This window comes from Pristiophorus japonicus, chromosome 7, assembly GCF_044704955.1.
Source record: "Pristiophorus japonicus isolate sPriJap1 chromosome 7, sPriJap1.hap1, whole genome shotgun sequence".
NCBI lineage: Eukaryota > Metazoa > Chordata > Chondrichthyes > Pristiophoridae > Pristiophorus > Pristiophorus japonicus.
In genome coordinates, this window is record NC_091983.1 from 162,560,927 (window position 1) to 162,581,961 (window position 21,035).

The following is a 21,035-nucleotide window of genomic DNA, read 5'->3' on the forward strand; positions in this document are numbered from 1 at the left end:
CAAACCCAGCCTATCCAATCTTTCCTCATAGCTAGAATTCTTCAGTCCAGGCAACATCCTCGTAAATCTCCTCTGTATCCTCTCTAGTGCAATCACATCTTTCCTGTAAAGTGGTGACCAGAACTGCACACAGTACTCTAGCTGTGGACTAACAAGTGTTTTATACAGTTCAAGCATAACCTCCTTGCTCTTATATTTATGCCTCGGCTAATAAAGGCAAGTATTCCGTATGCATTCTTAACCACCTTATGTACTTGGCCTCCTACCTTCAGGGAACTGTGAACATGCACTCCAAGGTCCCTTTGTACCTCTACACTCATCAGTGTCTTACCATTTAATAAGTATTCCTTTGCCTTGTTAGCTCTCCCCAAATGCATTACCTCACACTTCTCCAGATTGAATTCCATTTGCCACTGTTCTGCCCACCTGACCATTGACATCTTCCTGCAGTCTACAGCTTTCTTCTTCATTATCAACCACACGGCCGATTTTAGTATCATCTACAAACTTCTTAATCATACTCCTATATTCAAGTCTAAATCATTGACATATACCACAAAAAGCAAGGGACCCAGCACTGAGCCCTGTGGAACCCCACTGGAAACAGCCGTCCAGTCACAAAAACACCCATCAACCATTACCCTTTGCTTCCTGCCTCTGAGCCAACTCGCCACTTTGCCCTGGATTCCATAGGCTTTTACTTTTGTGACCAGTCTGCCATGTGGGACCTTATCAAAAGCTTTGCTAAAATTCATATACACTACAGCAAATGTATCATTCTGGTCATAGAAATTAAATGGGCAAGGGGTAATTATTAAAGTTCATTGGCCAGCTACATCAAATTCTAGCCCAGTGTCTTTCTTGGCCATCCTTGCAGTGTTGGCTTGCCCACCTAATCCTGCACTCGTTCCCTGGCTGGCTGCGATTCCCACTGGCGACCAGGAGGAGGCCGCGGAGTTTGCGATTGGCAGAGGAGCGGCGAGTTTATTGTGACGCACCATCTGCGCCCCGCCCACAAACAAACAGGCGGAGGCGGAGGTGGAGCGGCGTTGGCACGGTTACCGAAAATAGCGCCGCCGACATCGAGCCTTACACCCAGACCGCTTCCTCCATCTCCATGTATGCAGGTCAGTAATCGGCGCCATTTGTTCTCACTCGGTCCTCGGTGTCGAGCTGTTGCTCAGACGGTTGCCATGATGTGAGGCGCCCCGGCGTTGCTAGGCCGCCCTTTGAAACAGTGCGGGGACAGGGACTGCTCCCGGGCTGGGCTGGGCCGCTCCCTGCTCCCACTACCCTCACTTTAAATACACATAATGCGAGGCGCACTGGGCAGCTAATCGTTCTTTACAGCTTCCGCAATATTTTGCTTTGTGTATTAGTGTATGTATTAGTGGCGTATAAATATATTGATAACACACCTTTGTATCTGCTGTGTATCTCCAGCAAATGTGTGCCCCCCTTATTTATATAACCCCCTGGTGAGTTTGTCAATGCGATTGTTTATTTTGGTCAGCCGCGTGTCCGAGACGCATGGATTTCCGTCACCAGTTTTAAGCAACACAAATTGAAACTACTGCAAAACTGACACATTGCTAAGATTTCTGTTTGCTCGATATGGAGTGCACAGTCTCTATGTACCTTGGGGAGCTTTTGTCTATAACCATCTAAAGGATGGCTGAGGAAGAGGGACCTAAGGGTGCATTGACAAGGATGCACCTCTAAATCGCATTGTGCACTCAGGGAGTGCTGCTGCCTGTGTGTAAAGGCGCTCCTGTATACTAGAAGCTGGCTGTGTTATACACATACTGCACCAGCGTTGGAATGCGTATTGTGCAAATACAGTTGCACTTATTTGCAAGTTTATTTGAATTATGCTTGTCCTGTTCTGATATTTTGATGCAAGACTGATTTATTTTAAATGAAGTAAACAAACACAATCGCAACAAAAACGAGCAAAAAATGGGGAGATGGCAAAGCCTCACCTGAAAACGCAGATCCTGGAACTGGAACAACAACATATTTTAAATCTCGGAATGTATATTAATTCAAAAGTTATAGCATACATTTCAAACTGAAAAAAATTGTTATTGTAAAATTGCCTTGTACCCAATCATAATGTAAAGATTTGGTAATAGTTTAGTATATTAATTATAAAAATAAATAATGTTTGGACAGCTGGATTAAAAAACATTTGTTCATAACGTGGATGACCGTGGCAATGTGTTAAATGTTGGGCAGCTGGGAACACTGTTAGCCCGACAGTGAGATCAGGGAAATGTTCCTGCGTTCTTCTTCATTTGGCTTCATATTTGATGATTGGTAATATATGGGAGATGCAGTGACTCCCAGTTTTAGTAGGCTTTTGTTGGACTGAATGTCTTGTCATTCTTGTCAACTTGAATGGTTGGAGCTCAAACTGTATGCTGATTTCCAGCTTAATTGAATTATTATGGTCTTCAGCTAGGTGAAACAAACGTGAATTTATAAAGCACTTTTAATGACCTCAAGACATCACAAAGTGTTTTACAATTAATGAAGGACCTTACAATCATTTCTGACTTCAAAAGCCTTTTTTTTAAAGTCTCTCCTTGACCGTGATTTTGGTTTTCTATACCCCAAATTCCTTCACTTCATGTTTATTGTCCACCAGTAAAGAACTGTGAAAATTATTTAATGTGAGTTGTATATAAGTTATTGTTGCTGTTGTAGAAACCTTTCTGGGAAGTGCTTTAGAATTATAATATATATATATATATATATATATATTTGCAGGCATTGCAGCTTTAATGTATGTGAATGAATATCCAAATCCTACATTTGAAATGTACAAAAATATAATTGTTATACATTTTGAATTGTGTTTCATGATTCACAAGACCCAAAACCCAGAGAAATGTAAATAACTTTTTTGGGGGACCAGGTGGTGCAGTGGGTTAGATATAACAATGGTCTGCACAGAGTGGTCTTAAACTGAGTGCTTTTAAACAGAGTGCAAAAGTTGGGAATTTGGAGAGTGGGAATTCAGTGCAGAGGGGGAAGGAGTTGCTGCTTTTAGCCTACAATACTTGTAGTGGTTTGTGTTGCAGATAAATATTTTTTAAATCTACCTGTAACTTAAACTAAATAAAGTACCGTATATACTCGCGTATCATGCGACTTTTGAAGACCTAAATTGTAACCTGAATTTGGGGGGTCGCATGATACGCGAGATACAAAATTTGCGGGTGTGAAGTGCTGGCCAAGATTAGGCTGTTAGGCTGTTAAGCAGACCGTATCCACGCTGAATCTCGGTAGGTATCTCCTGGGCTGGATTGCAGCCTCTATTGTCGCTTGTACTGTATCGGGGGGATGAGAGAGAGTCGCGGAGGTCGGGGGGGGAGAGAGAGTCGCGGAGGTCGGGGGGGGGGAGAGAGAGTCGCGGAGGTCGGGGGGGGGGGGGGGGGGGGGGGAGGAAAGGGACCGGATCCGACCTGACCCCCGCTCTCCCTACCCCGGCGACCCGACCTCCGCTCCCCCAACTCCCCCCCCCCCCCCCCCCCCCCACCCGGCAACCCGACCTCCGCTTCCCCCCGGTGACCCGACCCAACCCGACCTCCTCTTCACCCCCCCCCACCCCCCCGGCGACCCGACCTCTGCCACCCACAACTCCCTCTGAAGTTTGCTGCATTATTAGAGGCTCCATCTATCTCAGCCCATGCTTCTTTTACCCGCAAACACAGTAGAGGCTGTGGCTGAACGACGCTAGTCAAGCCAGCTGGAACGATTGCTGTATCGGTGTTCGATTCGCAAACAGCTTTCACAGCAGAATCCACTCGATGTTTCATGTTAAGGTCTGTATTCGATCTCAAAAAAGTGACTCGCATGATACATGAGATATATGGTAAAATCATGTTTTGGGGACGAAAATTTAGGGGTCGCATGATACGCGAGATCGCAGGATACGCGAGTATATACGGTAATTCATTTAAAAAACTAAACTATAAGCTAAGTTAATTAAATAAATACATAACTTTAATTAATTAAATAAATAAAACAAGATTATATAAGGCTGCAGGTGGTGTGTCACAACTGCAGAATGTGGGAGTTTGTGGAGAGTTTTGTGATCCCGGACGACCACGTCTGCTGTAAGTATCTGCATCTCAAGGAACTTCAGCTCAGAGTTGTTGAGCTAGAGTCTGAAATGCAGATATTGCAAAGTATCCGGGAGGGGGAGAGTTACCTGGACACTTTGATCCAGGAGACAGTCACACCACTTAGGTTGGATAGTGGTACAGGTCTGGTTAATAGTCAGGGACAGAAGGGTGTGACTGTGACTCAGGCAGGTAAGGGGACCACAGGTGCAGTGCTGGAGGAGCCTTGGCCTTTGCCCTTATCCAACAGGTACGAGGCTCCTGCTGGCTGTGTGGATGAGGGCAAAGTCTGCAGGGTGGATGAGCAAACTGACCACGGCACGGTGGTACCGGAGGCCATTCAAGTAGGGGGAGTAAAAAGGAATGTTTTGTTGGGAGGGGACAGTATACTCCAAGGAATAGAAACTGTTCTCTGCAGCTGTGACCGGGGGTTCCGAAGGCTGTGTTGCCTGCCTGGTGCCAGAGTTAAGGATATCTCATCGCGACTGGAGAAGACTTTGGAAGGGGAGGATCCCGCTGTCTTGGTCCACGTAAGAACCAACGACATAGGTAGAACTAGGAATGTGATTCTGCTGAGGGAGTTTGAGGAGCTCGGGTCCAAATTAAAACTCTGAACCTCACAGGTAATAATCTCTGGATTGTTACCTGAGCCAAATTGGTATAGGGACAATCAGGTCAGAGAGTTAAATGCGTGGCTGAAAGTGTGGAGTGGGAGGCAGGGGTTTCAATTCATGGGGCACTGGAGCAGTACTGGGACATGCTCCAATTAAACCTGGCTGGGTTCAGTGTCCTGGCGAATCGAATAGCTAGGGTGGTAGATAGGACTTTAAACATCATTATAGGCGGTCCCTCGAACGAGGATGACTTGCTCCCACATGAGTTCACAGATGTTTCAATGAATATTCCAGTCCTGAACTCCAATTCTGTGCGTGGATTTTTTTAACGTGTGGTGACTGTTGCACATCGGCCACCACGGGCTTGACAGAGCTAGGCCTTTATCCAGTCGCAAGGGTTAACCAGGACGACTGGAGACCTGCTCTGCTGCACACACACATCGCCCGTGCTGCCCCTGAGCCCTCAGCTCTTCTGGACTAAACTAACGAAAGGAGGGTGGGAGGATTCAGGAAAGGGTAAATTCAAAAGGAGTAAGAGAAATGTCAATACTCTAGAGCAGAGTACTGATTGGGTAAAAATAAGCAGAGTGAGTCAGGAGAGGACAGAGAGCTTAACAAAAGCAATAGAGCATTAATAACTAAGGTGACATCAGGGGGAAAAAGTTAAAGCTAAAGGCATTATATCTGAAAGCATGAAGCATGTGCAACAAAATAGATGAATTAATAACACAGATAGAAATAAATAGATTTGATCTAATAGCCATGACAGAGACATGGTTGCAGAGTGACCAAGGTTGGGTACTAAATATTCTGGAATACTTTGACTTTTAGAAGAGATGGGCAGAATGGAAAAGGAGCAGGGGTAGCCCTGATAATGAAAGATGGGATGAAGATAGTAGAGAGAAAGGATCTTAGCTCGTAAAAAACAAGATGTAGAATCACTTTGGATGGAGCTAAGAAACAACAAGGGGCAGAAAACGCTCTTGGGATTAGTTTATAAGCCACGTAAAAATAGTTTTAGTGTGCACATTATAAATCAGGAAATTAGAGGTGCATGTAACAAGGGTAATACAGTAATCATGGGGACTTTAATTTTCATGTAGACTGGGCAAACTAAATTTGTAGTAATAGTGCAGAGGACGAGTTCATGGAAGACATTCAATTAGATCAATATGTCGAGGAGTAAACTAGGGCACAGGCTATTTTAGATCTAGTATTTTGCAATAAGAAAGGGCTAATTAATAACCTTGTCGTAAAGGAGCCTCTGGGGAGCAGCAATTTTATGTTGAGTTTGAGAGTGATTTAGTTAAGTAAGAAACTGGGATTTTCTGTTTTCGGGCAATAATGGCAGTGGAGTGAGAAAGTTAGCGGCCGGGAATAGTTTGCACTTTAGTATGTAAATTTGGGCATTTGGGCCCTGCGTCAGGGGGTGCAGCGCTAAGGGAGGCATTGTACACCTTTCGTGGCGCAAGGATGGGAAACTGAAGGCTGGGGGGGGGGGGTGGAACCTAAAAAAAACCCACAAAAACATTCCTAAAACATTGCCCGTGCCACCGCAGCACAAAACGCAAGAAACATTAAAACAAAAAACACTCGCACTTACTTTTGTAGTATTTTATCTTCCTCTCCGCTGCCGGCATGTCCGGACCACTCTGATTTCCCAGACGGTCATTGTGAGCACACTTCTGGACGGACGGGTTGGGCAGGAGCTCAAACTCGAGCCGGTGTCACAACCAGGGGCGTTCACACCCAGTGCTGCTCGCGCAAAACCCGACCGGAGGATTGCAGCGGGGCACTGGAGACCTCACTGCCACCTTTAATGCCGCTCCGGGGCGAAACCGGAAAATCCAGTCCAAAGGTCTTCAATTTGAACTACGTAGAGGCGAGTTGGCTACAGTAGATTGTGAATCTAGATTAAAAGATGATGGTAGTTAAGCAATAGCAAACATTTTAAGGAAATAATTTACAATCCACAACTAAACTACATTCCCTTAAGGACTAAAAACCCCACCGGAAAAATTGTCCAATTGTGGCTGACCAGGGAAGTTAAAGATAATATTTGATTAAAGGAAGTGACTTATAATATTGCTAACAAGAATAGTAAGCCTGAGGATTGGGAGGATTTTAGAATTCAGCAAAGGAGGACCAAGAATTTGATAGAGAAAATAGAATATGAGAGTAAAGTAGCAAGACATATATAAACGGATTGCAAAAGCTTCTATAGGTATGTAAAAAGGAAGAAATTAGTGAAAGTAAATGTGGTTCCCTTACAGACGGAGACAGGAAAATTATAATGGGTAATAAGGAAATGGCAGAGACATTAAATTAATACTTTATATCTGTCTTCATGGAAGAAGACAAAAAAACATTCCGGAAATAGTGGGGAACCAAGGATCTAGTGAGAATGAGGGACTTAAAGAAATAGGACTGGAGAGATTAATGGGACTAAATGCTGACAAATCCCCTGTACGTAATGGCCTACATCCTAGGGTTTTAAAAGAAGAGGCTACAGAGACAGTGGATGCATTGGTTTGGTTTTCCAGAATTCCCCAGATTCGACAATGGTCCCCGCTGATTCAGATTGTAGCAAATGTAACCCTGCTATTCAAGAAAGGAGGGAGAGAATACAGAAATATAGACCAGTTAGCCTGACAGTAGGGAAAATGCTAGAATCTATTATTAGGGCCGTGGTAACAGAGCATTTGGAAAATCAGTTGATTGGGCAGAGTCAACACATTTATGAAAGGGAAATCGTGTCTGACAAATCTAATAGAATTTTTTTGTTGTAGTAACTAGCAGGCTAGATAAGGGGGAACCAGTAGATGTAGTGTATTTAGATTTTCAGAAAGCATTCGATAAGATGGGATAAGGTGGCACACAGGTTATTACACAAAATTAGGGTTCATGGTACTGAGTTGGGGGGGGGGTAATATATTAGCATGGATTGAGTATTTGTTAGCGGACAGAAAATGGAGAATAGGAATAAATGTGTCATTTTCCATTTGGCAGGCTGTAACTAGTGGATTACCACAAGGATCGGTGCTTGGGCCCCAGCTATTTACAATCTACATCAATGACTCAGATGAGGGAGACCAAGTGCAATATATCCAAGTTTGCTGATTATACATTATACAAAGCTAGGTGGGATAGTAAGTTGTGGGGAGGATGCAAAGAGGCTGCAAAGGAGTATAGACAGGTTAAGTGAGTGGACAAGAACATGGCAGATGTAATATGTGGAGAAATGTGAAGTTATCCACTCTGGAAGGAAAAATAGAAAAGCAGAATATTTTTTTAAATGGTGAGAGATTGGGAAATGTTGGTACAGGTATTCAGAGGGACCTGGTTGTCATTGCACATGAATCATTGAAAGTTAACATGCAGACACAGCAAGCAATTAGGAAAGCAAATGGTATGTTGGCCTTTATTACAAAAGGATTGAAGTATAAGAGTAAAGACAGAGCCTTGGTGAGATCACACCAGTGATACAGTGTATAGTTTTGGTCAAGTTAGCTAAGGAAGGATATACTTGCCTTAGAGGAAGTGCAACAAAGTTTCACCAGGCTGATTCATGAGATGCATGGATTGTCCCATGAGGAGAGATTGAGGAGACTAGGGGGATGAAATCGTCCCGCGCCCCGTTTGGGGCAAACAATTTGAGTTAATTGAATATTTAGCGCACGACAAGATGGGTTGCTGAATTGGGGTCTTTGTATGGGGAAAAAAAGGTGCAGGGTGGTATCGGAGACGTGATTTGCCTCCGCGGAGCGGTAGCGGGGCACGAGGCTCAGCACAACGCGTCACGTCGTCTCTCCCCTGTTAACGGGGAGGGCCGCTGCGAACTCTGCAGCCGCTTTCCTGGCGTCCACTGGACTACCAGGGAGGGTTTTGGCCGGGTCAGTGGCCTGGCACCCAAGAGGGGGTGTGCCAACTGCATGTTGGTGGCGTGGCTGAACTAGCGGTTGCACTGGTTGGGCCGACTGCAAAGTCTGCTGCCAAAGAAAATATGCCAGCCACGACACAAGGCCCTCCCCTTTAAGGATGGCAAGGGCGCCACAGCCATGACAGCTTCGCCACCCACGAAGCTGTCGTTGGCATTGCCCGACGCCAATATCATGTCCTGCTGGGCAATTTCCCCCGCGGGGCACAAAACGGTCGGCGCGAGGCGATAAGGGGTTGGTGCGCACGGCAATTACATCATCGCCATGTGTGCCACTGCCTGGGGCGAAAAGTAAAGGATGCTGTGCAAATTCGTTTTCGCCTGTGGCATCCCAGGAGCATTTCTGAGCGGGTTGCTTCCACTGCCCACCCCCGGGCAATAAATCACTAGCAGTGCTATAAAAAGGGGCAGTTTCGGCCCTTAGGTCTCTCATCCCTAGAATTTAGAAGAATGAGAGGTGATCTCATTGAAACATAGGGCTAGAAATTCAATAGGTTTGTGCCTGTTTTACCGCCATGGTGAAGCGATATTTATTTATTTTTTGGCAATAAACAAGTAGCACAACATTTTGCGCCCTGACAGAAAATTCGGCAGTGGTTTAGTACTGGCACTAAAAGTTATCGCCCAACTGATTTTTTTTTTAAAGCGTTTTTATGACTTCAATTGGCATGCAATGCTGTGCTATTGCCGCGGGTGGTAAATTCGGTGTTATCGCGCATTTTATCGACCGCCCGGCAAAAACAGTCGGACCAGGTTGGACTAGGGGCACCCGGCGCTAAGTTCAATGCAAAAAAGGATTTGGAGAAGGAAAGGCTGCATTTTATACAGTGAAGTTTTATGTGAGTTATGTTCGTTTTAAAGGACATTTAAAAAAAAATGGGGGCTATAGTATGTCAGCCATTATTCCTAGCTGCTTTTTGTATGCAGCGACGAGCTGCAAAAAGGCTTATTGATGAGCATTTTGAGTGTAATCGAAGAGCTCGCAGATGTATGAGGAGAAGGTCCAACCCCCCTACGAGTTTACAGGGAACAGCGCTCGTGCCTGCAGCTCTCTGAGGTACAGTGCATTTGAAGACTGCGCTTCCAAAAAGAAGTAGTCACAAAAATGCCAGCTCATGAAGGCAGACCTACAGCCGACCAGCAGCAACAGGACTGCACTGTTCGTCGAGGTGAAGGTGACTGCAGCACTTGCCTTCTATGTCTCCAGCTCCTTTCAGGCATCAACAGGGGACATATGCTCCATCTCGCAGTTCGCTACACATAGCTGCATTCGCCAGGTGACTATTGCACTGTCCACATGCAGGATGGACTTTATAAACTTCCCAATGACCAAGGAGGCACAAAATGAGAGGGCTGCAGGTTTTGGACGAATTGCTGGGTTCCCCAAGGTTCAGGCTGCCATTGACTGTATGCACATTGCCCTGCAAGCACGTTTACTCAATCCAGAGGTTTACCGAAACAGAAAGGGATTCCACTCCATGAATGTACAGATTGTCTGCGACCATACTCAGCCGCATAATGGCAGTAAATTCCCAATTTCCATCTTGCGTGCGAGCACCGTCTCATGCCTGTTCGAGTGTCAGCCACAAGGCCAGAGCTGGATGCCGGGGGACAAAGGTTAAGGCCTAGCCACCTGGCTCATGACCCCCCACCCCCGCGGAACCCCGCGGAACCCTCAGACAGAAGCCGAGCATCGCTATAATGACAGCCATATAGCCACATGCAACATCGTAGAACAGACAATCGGTGTGCTCAAGCAGCGCTTCCCATGCCTGGACCACTCTGGAGGCTCCCTGCAATACTCCCCTCAGCAGGTCTCTGAGTTAATTGTGGTGTGCTGCATGCTACACAACTTAGCCACCATGAGGGGACAGGATTTGCCACTGGAGACTGCAGGACCAGCTCAGGAGAGAGGGGAGAACGAGGAGCCTGGTGATGCACCCATGCCACCACCACCACAGAGGAGGCTTCATGGAGCTTTCGCCACTGCAAAAGCCTTATGTCAGCAGTTCATAATTCAACACTTTGCTTGACTGTTGCCTGGCTACTCTATCCCACCATGTTGACTATTCCCCCTCTTATTCTGCAAATGAGACACTACACAGTTAAGGTGAACAAAATAATTTATTAAACATTGTAACTTGCATAAAATGTAAACATCTCAAAAGTGGAACAAAATTTATTAAACGTTATTGTGAATTGGCAAACTTTTATAAAATATCAACAACAACCAAACGCCTTTTACCTGTGCCCCCCCCCCTTGCGTCATGACCCTACCTGAGGTGGTACCAAGGCGTCGTGCAGCAGGCGACCAGAGTCCTGCTGTAAAAGGGGGATAGACAATGGAGACGCCATGAGTGGATCTGGAGAAGCTCTGGGTATGGAAGGCCCGGCTTCTGAGTGTCAAGGCTCTTGCAGGTGATGTCGGACTGGGTGTGACACTGGGAACTGTAGTGTCAAAGATTGAGACCATCGATTGCGCGTGAGCAGTGACAGCCTCGGTGTTCTCGCGGGTCGCAGCGACAATCTGCAACCTGTCCTCTCTCATGTCCGTGGATAGTGCCGCAATGCTTGTGGGAAAAGCACCCAAGACCTCCAGAAGCTGTCGGCTGAGCTGGATACTCTCCCTAGACAGTCCCACCATGTCCAGGTGTGCGTCTGCCTGTCTGCCACCCTCTGGAGAGACGGCATACGGGATTCAATCCCAGTGGTGCATTGCTGCACGCCACTTGTACCCGAGGCCTCGGATGGCTCAAAGCCTGAGAATGGTTCTTCCTCGGACGAGCTAGTGGCCGCAGCAAAAAGAGGTGACAGTTGCATCGGCACTCCCACCCCCGGCCGTCCCGGAATAGGTTCTTGAGTTTGGTCCTCCCGTGGAGGTTCCTCAGCGTCGCTCTCATCCCCCTCCTCCACCCCCACATGATGGACTGAGATGGAGGCTTTCATTCGAGGATGTGGTGCATGCGACTCCTCATCTGGAAATAGAAAACAACAGACGAGTGGTTAGCAGCAGGGGAGGGGGCAGCGTGACATGAGTAAGGTCACATAGCACAGGCTCATTTGAAGGACTGCCGCTACTGCATTATGTGTAGTCCAGAGACACTGCATCACATTGCCCCAACCCAACCCGGGGATTTTGCAGGACTTGCCCTTAGTTTTGAACGGGGGCTCAGCACCCCCATGGGTAGTTGACCTCCCTGAAGCACTGATCAGACCTGCCATGCACTCTTCCAGGTCTGTCGGAGGCATTGTTCTGGGTGGACGGCTGCCTGTCCGTTACTGCTCTCGGCGGTTGTGGGATAACTTTCCCTGCAAAGATGACAATGGGAATGGTTACCAGAGGGCCCTTCTGCTCGTGTGGCACACACAGATAGCCATCAAAGTACTTATACCATACTATGTGCATTTAATACAGTGCTCTGTTTAATGGCCCTGGAAGTTGCACGTGGTTCATGAGCAAGACATCGAAGTGCAGAAACATCTTTTACGATCTCAGAAAGCAGTCTTAATAATGTGTAATGATCATTCATGGCAAATGCGGTGCAACACTAAGCCTACCTATACCAACTTGTGTCAGATTTATAATTTAAGTAATGAAGGAGTGCATCAATAAAAATATTACTCTGACGACCTTGCAATGGTCATTAAACCTCTTGCGGTACTGGGTGTGGGTCCTTCTGATGTCGTTAACGAAAGACACCTCCTCAGATATGCTGGTCCAAAGACGCCTAAGAACTGCTGGGAGGGATTTACTTACATCCCTCCTATTTAATTCACCACATCTCCTCTCCACAAGGGCCTCGTTCGCCTCATTACTGAACTTCGTTCTCTGCCTGCTCCCCATTTCTTCTTCCATCGTGTCTGCTATCTGTAAATGGCTGATTCAGCCCTGGGTATACTGCACATGCGCAGCCGCTCCCTGACAGCTGACCAGAAATGAGAAGAAAAAAAGGCAACAAACAAAAATTAGCTCATGCGCAGAAGGTCCATTTCTTTTCTGATCACAAATTTTGGTTCCAGTACACAAATTCAGTCGTGCAACGGCGAATTTATGACTATCGCAGGTCACCGTTTGACAAATTTTGCTCGGTCTGGCGATAATGGTACCCCAGCGCTTAAAAAAAAATTCCGCCGTGATTATCGCCCAAAAACTGGTAAAATTGCTAAAACCCATAAAATTCTTATAGGACTTGGCAGGATAGATGCTGGGAGGATGTTTTCCCTGGCTCGGGAGTCTAGCACAAGGGGTCCCAGTCTCTGATTAAGGACTGAGGTGAGACGTTTCTTCACTCAAACGGCTGTGGATGCTCAGTCATTGAGTATATTTAAGTCAGAGATTTGATAGATTTTTGGATATTAAGGGAATCAAGATATGGGGATAGTGCAATGCAATAAAAACAGAAAATGCTGGAAATACTTAGCAAGTCGGGCAGTATCTGTGGAGAGAGAAACAGAGTTAACGTTTCAGGTCAATGACCTTTCATCAGAACTGAAACGTTAACTGTTTCTCTCCACAGATGCTGCCTGACCTGCTGAGTATTTCCAGCTTTTTCTATTTTTATCTCAGATTTCTAGCATCTGCAGTATTTTTCTTTTCTATTAATGTTTTTAATGCTCTTGTTCCCCTCATGCAAAAGCTTATTATGCATATTTTTCATCAAAACCCTCCTTGTCTTTGTATAAAAGTAGAATAATTTTTTTTTAGTTTTTATCAATATGTATCAGCTGTGGTAGCACCCTCGTCTGAGTCAGAAGATTGTGGGTTTAAGTCCCACTCTAGAGACTTGAGCGCAAAAATCTAGGCTGACATTCCAGTGCAGTGCTAAAGGAGTGCTGCACTGTCTTTCGGATGAGATGTTAAACCGAAGTCCCATCTGCTATCTTGGTGGACGTAAAAGATCCCATGGCACTATTTCGAAGAAGAGCAGGGGGGTTATCCCCGGTGTCCTGGCCAATATTTATCCCTCAAACAACATCACAAAAAAAATATCACATTGCTGTTTCTGGGAGCTTGCTATACGCAAATTGGCTGCCATGTTTCCTACATTGGAGTTGGAGCTGAGGGTGGATTCACTCTGGAGCATCCACGATGCTGAAAATGACATGAGTAGCACGTGTAGCAAGTTGGTCTTACCGCAGGTGAAGGGTCCACAGCCAGCTAGGGAATGGAAGAGCAGTGCAAGGAAGGTAGTGCAGGGGTCCCCTGCGGTCATCCCCCTGCAAAACAGAAACACTGCTTTGGGTACTGTTGAGGGGGATGACTCATCAGGGGAGGGCAGCAGCAGTCAAGTTCATGGCACCGTGGCGGGCTCTGTTGCACAGGAGGGCAGGAAAAAGAGTGGGAGAGCGATAGTGATAGGGGATTCAATTGTAAGGGGAATAGATATGCGTTTCTGCGGCCGCAACCGAGACTCCAGGATGGTATGTTGCCTCCTTGGTGCAAGGGTCAAGGATGTCTCGGAGCGGGTGCAGGACATTCTAAAAAGGGAGGGAGAACAGCCAGTTGTCGTGGTGCACATTGGTACCAAAGACATAGGTTAAAAAAAGGGATGAGGTCCTACGAGACGAATTTAAGGAGCTAGGAGCTAAATTAAAAAGTAGGACCTCAAAAGTAGTAATCTCGGGATTGCTACCAGTGCCACGTGCTAGTCAGGGTAGGAATCGCAGGATAGCGCAGATGAATACGTGGCTTGAGCAATGGTGCAGCAGGGAGGGATTCAAATTCCTGGGGCATTGGAACAGGTTCTGGGGGAGGTGGGACCAGTATAGACCGGACGGTCTGCACCTGGGCAGGACCGGAACCAATGTCCGAGGGGGAGTGTTGGCCAGTGCTGTTGGGGAGGAGTTAAACTAATATGGTAGGGGGATGGGAACCAATGCAGGGAGACAGAGGGAAACAAAATGGAGACAAAAGCAAAAGACAGAAAGGAGATGAGTAAAAGTGAAGGGCAGAGAAACCCAAGGCAAAAAACAAAAAGGGCCACTGAATATAAAGGGGCTGCAGGAGGGGTCAAAACTAAAAATCATGGTTTAAAAACTAGGATTAAAACACTCTACCTAAATGCACGCAACATTCGAAATAAAGTAAATGAGTTGACGGCAGAAATCATTACAAATGGGTATGATTTGGTGGCCATTACAGAAACATGGTTGCAGGGTGGCCAAGACTAGGAATTAAACATACAGGGGTATCTGACGATCCGGAAAGATAGACAAGAAGGGAAAGGAGGTGGGGTAGCTCTGTTAATAAAGGATGATATCAGGACAGTTGTGAGAGACGATATAGGCTCTAATGAACAAAATGTTGAATCATTGTGGGTGGAGATTAGAGATAGTAAGGGGAAAAAGTCACTGGTGGGCGTAGTTTATAGGCCCCCAAATAATAACTTCACGGTGGGGCGGGCAATAATCAAGGGAATGATGGAGGCATGTGAAAAAGGAACGGTAGTTGCCATGGGGGATTTTAACCTACATATCGATTAGTCAACTCAAATCGCACGGGGTAGCCTGGAGGAGGAATTCATAGAATGCATACGGGATTGTTTCTTAGAACAGTATGTAACAGAACCTACAAGGGAGCAAGCTATCTTAGATCTGGTCCTGTGTAATGAGACAGGAAAAATAAACGATCTCCTAGTAAAAGATCCTCTCGGAATGAGTGATCACAGTATGGTTGTGTTAATACGGATTCTTTTCCCCTCAATCTGTTTCAGCGAATACACTGACACGCGAACACCTCTTGCCTTTTCTGTAAAAGACCTTTATTGAAGATTCTCCGGCCGGGACTTGTCAAAGGGACGCTCTCAATCAGAGCCTGTTTACCTTCCCCTGGACAAGTCCCCTTTTCAGCGCGAAAAGCACAGTAGATATACATTTTCAAAACAGAACACATTTGATTAGCACTTGGTCTATCCAATCCCTTTCTGCCTCCCCCCCCCGAGTACGTCCAATGGCAGGCAAGAAAGTCTCCCAATTAGGGCTGGTGTCAGGTAGGTTAGTTATAGCTTTGCTACACTGTCTTCCCTTATCAGTAAAGAACCCAATTAGTTTCCCTTCCTCCTTATCAGTAGAAGCTATTACTTTTCCCTTCCTATCTAGAATTGCTTTCTTTCTTTGTGCTGCCTTGGCTTTCTCATGACCCGTGTCTAACCTCAACTTCAACTCTTGGTAACCCCTTTTTTTTCTGTTGATTCTGCAGTTGTCTGCATCTTGACCATTTCTTTAGCTATTTTCCCATGATTCCCTATCTCCATTCTTTTGCCACCTTCTCTAGCCATCTACCACTTTCGCAACCCTTTTACACATTCTCATTCCCCCCTTTTATCATTCCATGATAACCCTGGTGCTTATTCCAGGAGTATCACGTTCAGCCGCACGCATTCTCTTTCCTGATCCTCCTTGTTGTCTGTGAGTCCGCCTCGAGCCTCTTATCAATGTCTGTTTAGGTTCTCACATCGTATCCTGTCGGAATATTATTGAATTGATAACTTCTGGAGCCTTGGTACAAGGCCGAAGAGAAGCCTTTTACCTCCTTATGGGCCAGTGCAGGAACCAGCACTTTAACCCTTGTCCCACTGGTACCCCTAATGCCAAATTTTTCTCTTGCATTTCCCCCCTTTTGGCCCTTGGCTATACGCCAAGCTGGCCATATTTCCCAATAACTATCTCCCTGTAGGCAAGTTCCAGATTGGTTCGTTCACCTGGGTGGCCATCTCCCAAGCTTCGGGACCTCCTGAAACCTTCCCACAGAGCTATATAAAGTAAGTCCTTCCTGTAGGACTGCTTAAATTTTCATCCCTTATGGCCTTAATCATAGTGCGTGCCCTGACTTATCGTTGGCCTGTTTAATTCGTGCACATGTTAATCCCATCATGGCCATCAGAACCAGACCCTGTATTACTACAAGTACATGTGATATTATTCTTATCCATGGGTGAATTTGAATATTAAGTCCAATGTCCCACAGCTTTGAGTACCAGGGCTGATCAGCCAGCATTGTGTTAGTGTGTCTCTGTAAGTTGTCTATTTCTTCCATCAGCCGGACATACTGTCGTCTTTTGATTCTGGATTCCTTGCACCAAACGTAATTGTTCCTCATTTAGTTCCGGTATCTGTTTGCCTTGCGGTTCCCATACCGCCTCTTCGTACCCCTCTCGGAGGGTATCCGTGATTGTTCCGTCGATGATTTCCGTTGTCTTGGGATGTATATGATATCCCTCTATGTCTATTTCTCCCTTGGGTCTGAAGCAGAAGTTAGGAGTAATGAGGACACAGGGGGTGACTCCTCCCCTGGTCTTAATGGTTAAGTTGGCTGCCCCCGTGCTCGCGCATCACTCTCCGTTCCCTTGCGGGGCAGCGATGGTGTCAAGATCGTGTTCAAGAGGAGTGATACTCAGCATGCATCCATTTGTTTGGTGGAATCTGCAATCATCATTTGTCATTCGTGGCGTACCTCGACATAAAACCACTTGGTTAATTTTATAGCAGTCAGTTATATCAATGTCTTTGGTACTATTGTTAATTTTAATCACCCGTCTGGCAGGCTGATGGTAACGTAACCGAGTTTGGTTTCTCACTTCACCAATATTATCGATCTGATATAAGGGGTCTCCCTTTGTTACATCGTATTGTGGTATGGACAACACAAATCTGATCATATTCACCCGCCCAGTAATACATCTGAATTTCGGCACCCATGCGTGACTATTCCTTCGTACCTCGCATGTGTTATTCATTTTTTTTAATCTAGAGTCCAATTGTTAAGTATGCTGTTCGGAATCCAATCGGGTATGTCTCCATTCTGGAGTTGTTCCAAATTATGTTGTACCTCACTTAATATCCAGGCCCCATACCCGGAGCAAACTATCTCAGCCTGTAATCGTTTACTTATATCTTTCCTCATTCCGTGGATCAATTTTATTGTCTTGGCATTTCGGCAATGTATGGGCCACTTGTAACAGTTCCCCTTCCGCGCCATCTCCCAACCGCGCTTGTAGGGCTTGGTTATCCAAGTCCCTCCCCACTAAACCACTCAAGACTACGCCATTAAGTTGTTAACCTGGTCATATATTGCCTACAGGCCTATGGAATTCATCGTCATAACCGCTGCCGCATAACCCGTGCCTAGTGTTTCCATTATTCCCCTTTTTTTTCGACCTTGCCCTGTTCCATTTCTGACATTAAATCTCAGGGTAGCGGGTTCCGGGCCTTCAAGGATCCGTTGTGCCAGGTTCTGGTATAGACTTATAGTTTCATTCCCACAGAAGCTAGGATAAACGATATCCATTAGGTTTAGGATAAGTAGTCGCTGACGCACCCCAAATTATATCCTTTCTTTAGATTCTTTTATTACCAGCCCCCCTTTTTAGGTTGTATTCCTTCTTGTTTGCGCTGCACATGATCAATACCGGCTTCTCCGTGTTATAACCGTGTCACGCTTCAGGACATACACCTTATATTCCAGAGACCTCCCTTGGTCTTTATTTTATCCCACTGTCCAGTTTCCCTAAACATCCTGGGGTCGCACCCCCTTTTTGCTCCGTTCTCTTCCCACCCTTCTGTTTCTCTTGCGGGTGGATTTAGCTGCTTGTTTGCAGCTTCGTCCGCCCAGGCATGAGCTTCTAGAACTGAAATTCCATCCAGTTGGATTTCTGCGCCCTTCCCCTTTTGGTCCTATGAACTTGCTCCTGTCCTCGGAATATACTGGCGCCCATGGCATCGGCAGCCTGCTGCATTACAACCTTACTTAATACACTATACATAGCCATGCGTTAAAATAAGTTCTGTCCTTGCTCCAGTCCTTGGCTGCTGGGTTGCATATTTCGGCAGTTAAATTAAACAAAGCTAGTTCATGTAGTTGTGTCTTTCCTGCGTGTGCTATATCTCTCGTAGTCCATCTGTATTATCCAGTGCCTGCATGGGCCTCAAGGTCCCCAGTATCCTGAGTCTCCAGGGTTGAAGTAGCCGTTGCGGTCCCATCTCGGTGAGTGTTTTATCTGCAAATTTTAAACAGATAGCCTGGTCGTCACTAGGTGTTAGGTTCTGGTCTACTCATCTTTTATCCATGCATGTTGCGGTCACTCTGTGAAATCGGAGGTAAAGTTAGGTTGGGTTTGTAGACTACACTTACCCACCGTGGGGTACATTGACTCTATTGCCATAGGTGATGGTGATATGGCTATCCGTCTGCCCCGTTTTTTAAAAATCTCTTCCAGCTTATTTATCTTAGCTTTTAACTCTTGAATTTGTTTTGTTTGAGTATCTTTCTTTTATTTGTATCAGGCGAGTATTATTACATAGGCTAGTTCTGTTTTTATTTTTATTCTGACTATCGCACCATTTCCTCTGTTAGGTGAGTCTTTTTTTAATTCTATTAAGAAATCCAAATTAATAATGTCCAGTATAAAACAGCTGTCAATGGAAAGGGTTAACTCCTTTACAGGTTTGTAAGAAAACCTGATGTCATTACGTGACTTCATGTAATCATCCGAAAAATTCTTTTTTTTAAGTCTTTGTGCCTTCAAAACTTACTTAGAAATTAGGAATCCGTTAAAAAAAGCAGAAATCATTCGTAAAGCCATACTAATAAAAGTCTTCTCATCAGGGAAGACGGCATTTTAGAGTAAACTCCAAGGTTTTCTTAACTTCTAATTGCCAAAGATTTTTTTTGATTGATTTAAAACGAGACCACACATTTTTAATAGCTATTTTGTTTACTGAAATCCAATTTTCACACCCGCTATGTACATTCTAACATTTCGTTTTATTTTACGGTCCCGTTCACTGGGTAAATCTTGTGTTTTATTTCTCTCTCGGCACAAAATCTAAACATCCGTGTCAGTTCCATTTTCTATAAGAATTTTAAAATTCAGTAAGATTCTCTAATTCCCAGTTTTTTTTTTCTGTGCTGAGTTCGCATAGCTTAGATCTTTTCTCCTCGTTATTTTCAAAACCCTCCTGCTTGTTTAGACTGTTTGGGACTTTTCTTGATAAACAACGTCCATTTTGGAAATCTTTCAAACTGGAGTGAAACTGTCTCATAATTTAAAATCATTATCACTGTAGAGTGTCTTTTACCTCTTCCAATTTTTTTTTCCTTTTCCTAATTAAACCAGTATCTTTTTCACAGCAAACATCAACTAGTATTTAGTAAGTTATGTCTTTTTCCATCACAAACACATTTTTTTCAGCAGTTATTTATTACGTTACATCTTTTTTTTCAGATCTCCTTTCTTCAAATTAGGTTTTGTATTTTACACGGAGGGCTCGTGACTCCATAAATTAATTTAAAATCATTTGTTTACTTTCAAAGTGGCGTCTTTATCTTTTTCTTTTCTCCATAACTTGAATGGAGTCCAGCAATTAGGCTTTGAGGGTTGATTTTCGTTATCTCAAAATGCTCCAGTTTCAAAGTCGTTAAAATGTCTCTTCTAAACTGCTAAAGCTTGCTGTTTTTAACATTTTTCAAAAGTCCCTTTTACACCTTCGCGGATAGCTCGCCACTTGCCCAGGAGTTTGACCTGATCCCTGAAGGTATTTCTAGATTGTTTCCAAACCTTTTAGTTTTATATCTCCTTTTTTCTTTAAGAGATCAGATTTAATTTAATAATTTTTTTTTGAATCCACCTCAGTATTTTGCTGTGCCTTCTCTGAATATCTCAAAATCCCAATTCAAACTTTGTAATTTCAATCTTTATTTAAAACCTTTTTTTTTGAGCTAGAAGCTTTTTTTAAAAGGCATTCTTTATCTCATTCCGAGACTAAATTTATGTCTTTCAATCCAATGTAATCAATCATTGCATGTTTTCTTTCGACAAGTAAGTGAGCGTGTCAAATAAATTCTTTTTTTTTCAACCACCGGGACCATGTATTTTTTATCTTTTGCTCAACAAACCTATCCTTTGTGCATTTCCTAGCTCCGTAACTTATCATCCGAATAAATCCACACCTGCGTTTCGAACTTAAAATGTCTTAAAACTTCCCACATACAGGACAACACTACAAAGGGTTGAAAAAAACTTTCACTCTGTTTGGAGAAGTGGGTGGAGCTAAAAAAAGCAAACAGCTGCTTCACTCCTCCAAACAGGCTTTTTAAAAAAACATGAAAATTCATTCCGCAGTCAAAAAAATCACACAAGTACTCTCATTCAAAAACAGACATTCACAAAAGTCTCTCTTCATTCAACAAAGCTTATTAATTACATTTTTTCTCTATTTTTGGATCCATGATTGCCCAATTTTATCCTTACACAATTCCTTTTATCCTTACACAATTCCTCGCGTCGCCCCGCGATTTAGTTCTACACAATTCCTCGCGCCGCCCCGCGGTTTAGTTCTACACAATTTCCCTTTTCT

At 44.7% G+C, this 21,035-nt stretch overlaps 1 protein-coding gene across 2 annotated transcripts in view; it reads left to right on the plus strand.

Moving 5' to 3' along the window:
• The first annotated feature begins 1,023 nt into the window (after positions 1 to 1,023).
• The window catches only part of ahi1 (Abelson helper integration site 1), a 378,816-nt gene continuing 358,804 nt past the window's right edge, over positions 1,024 to 21,035 (plus strand). For both annotated transcript variants that reach the window (XM_070885487.1, XM_070885489.1), the window contains exon 1: positions 1,024 to 1,127. The gene's annotated coding sequence lies outside the window, so the exon portion shown is untranslated. The remainder of the gene's footprint in view (positions 1,128 to 21,035) is intronic.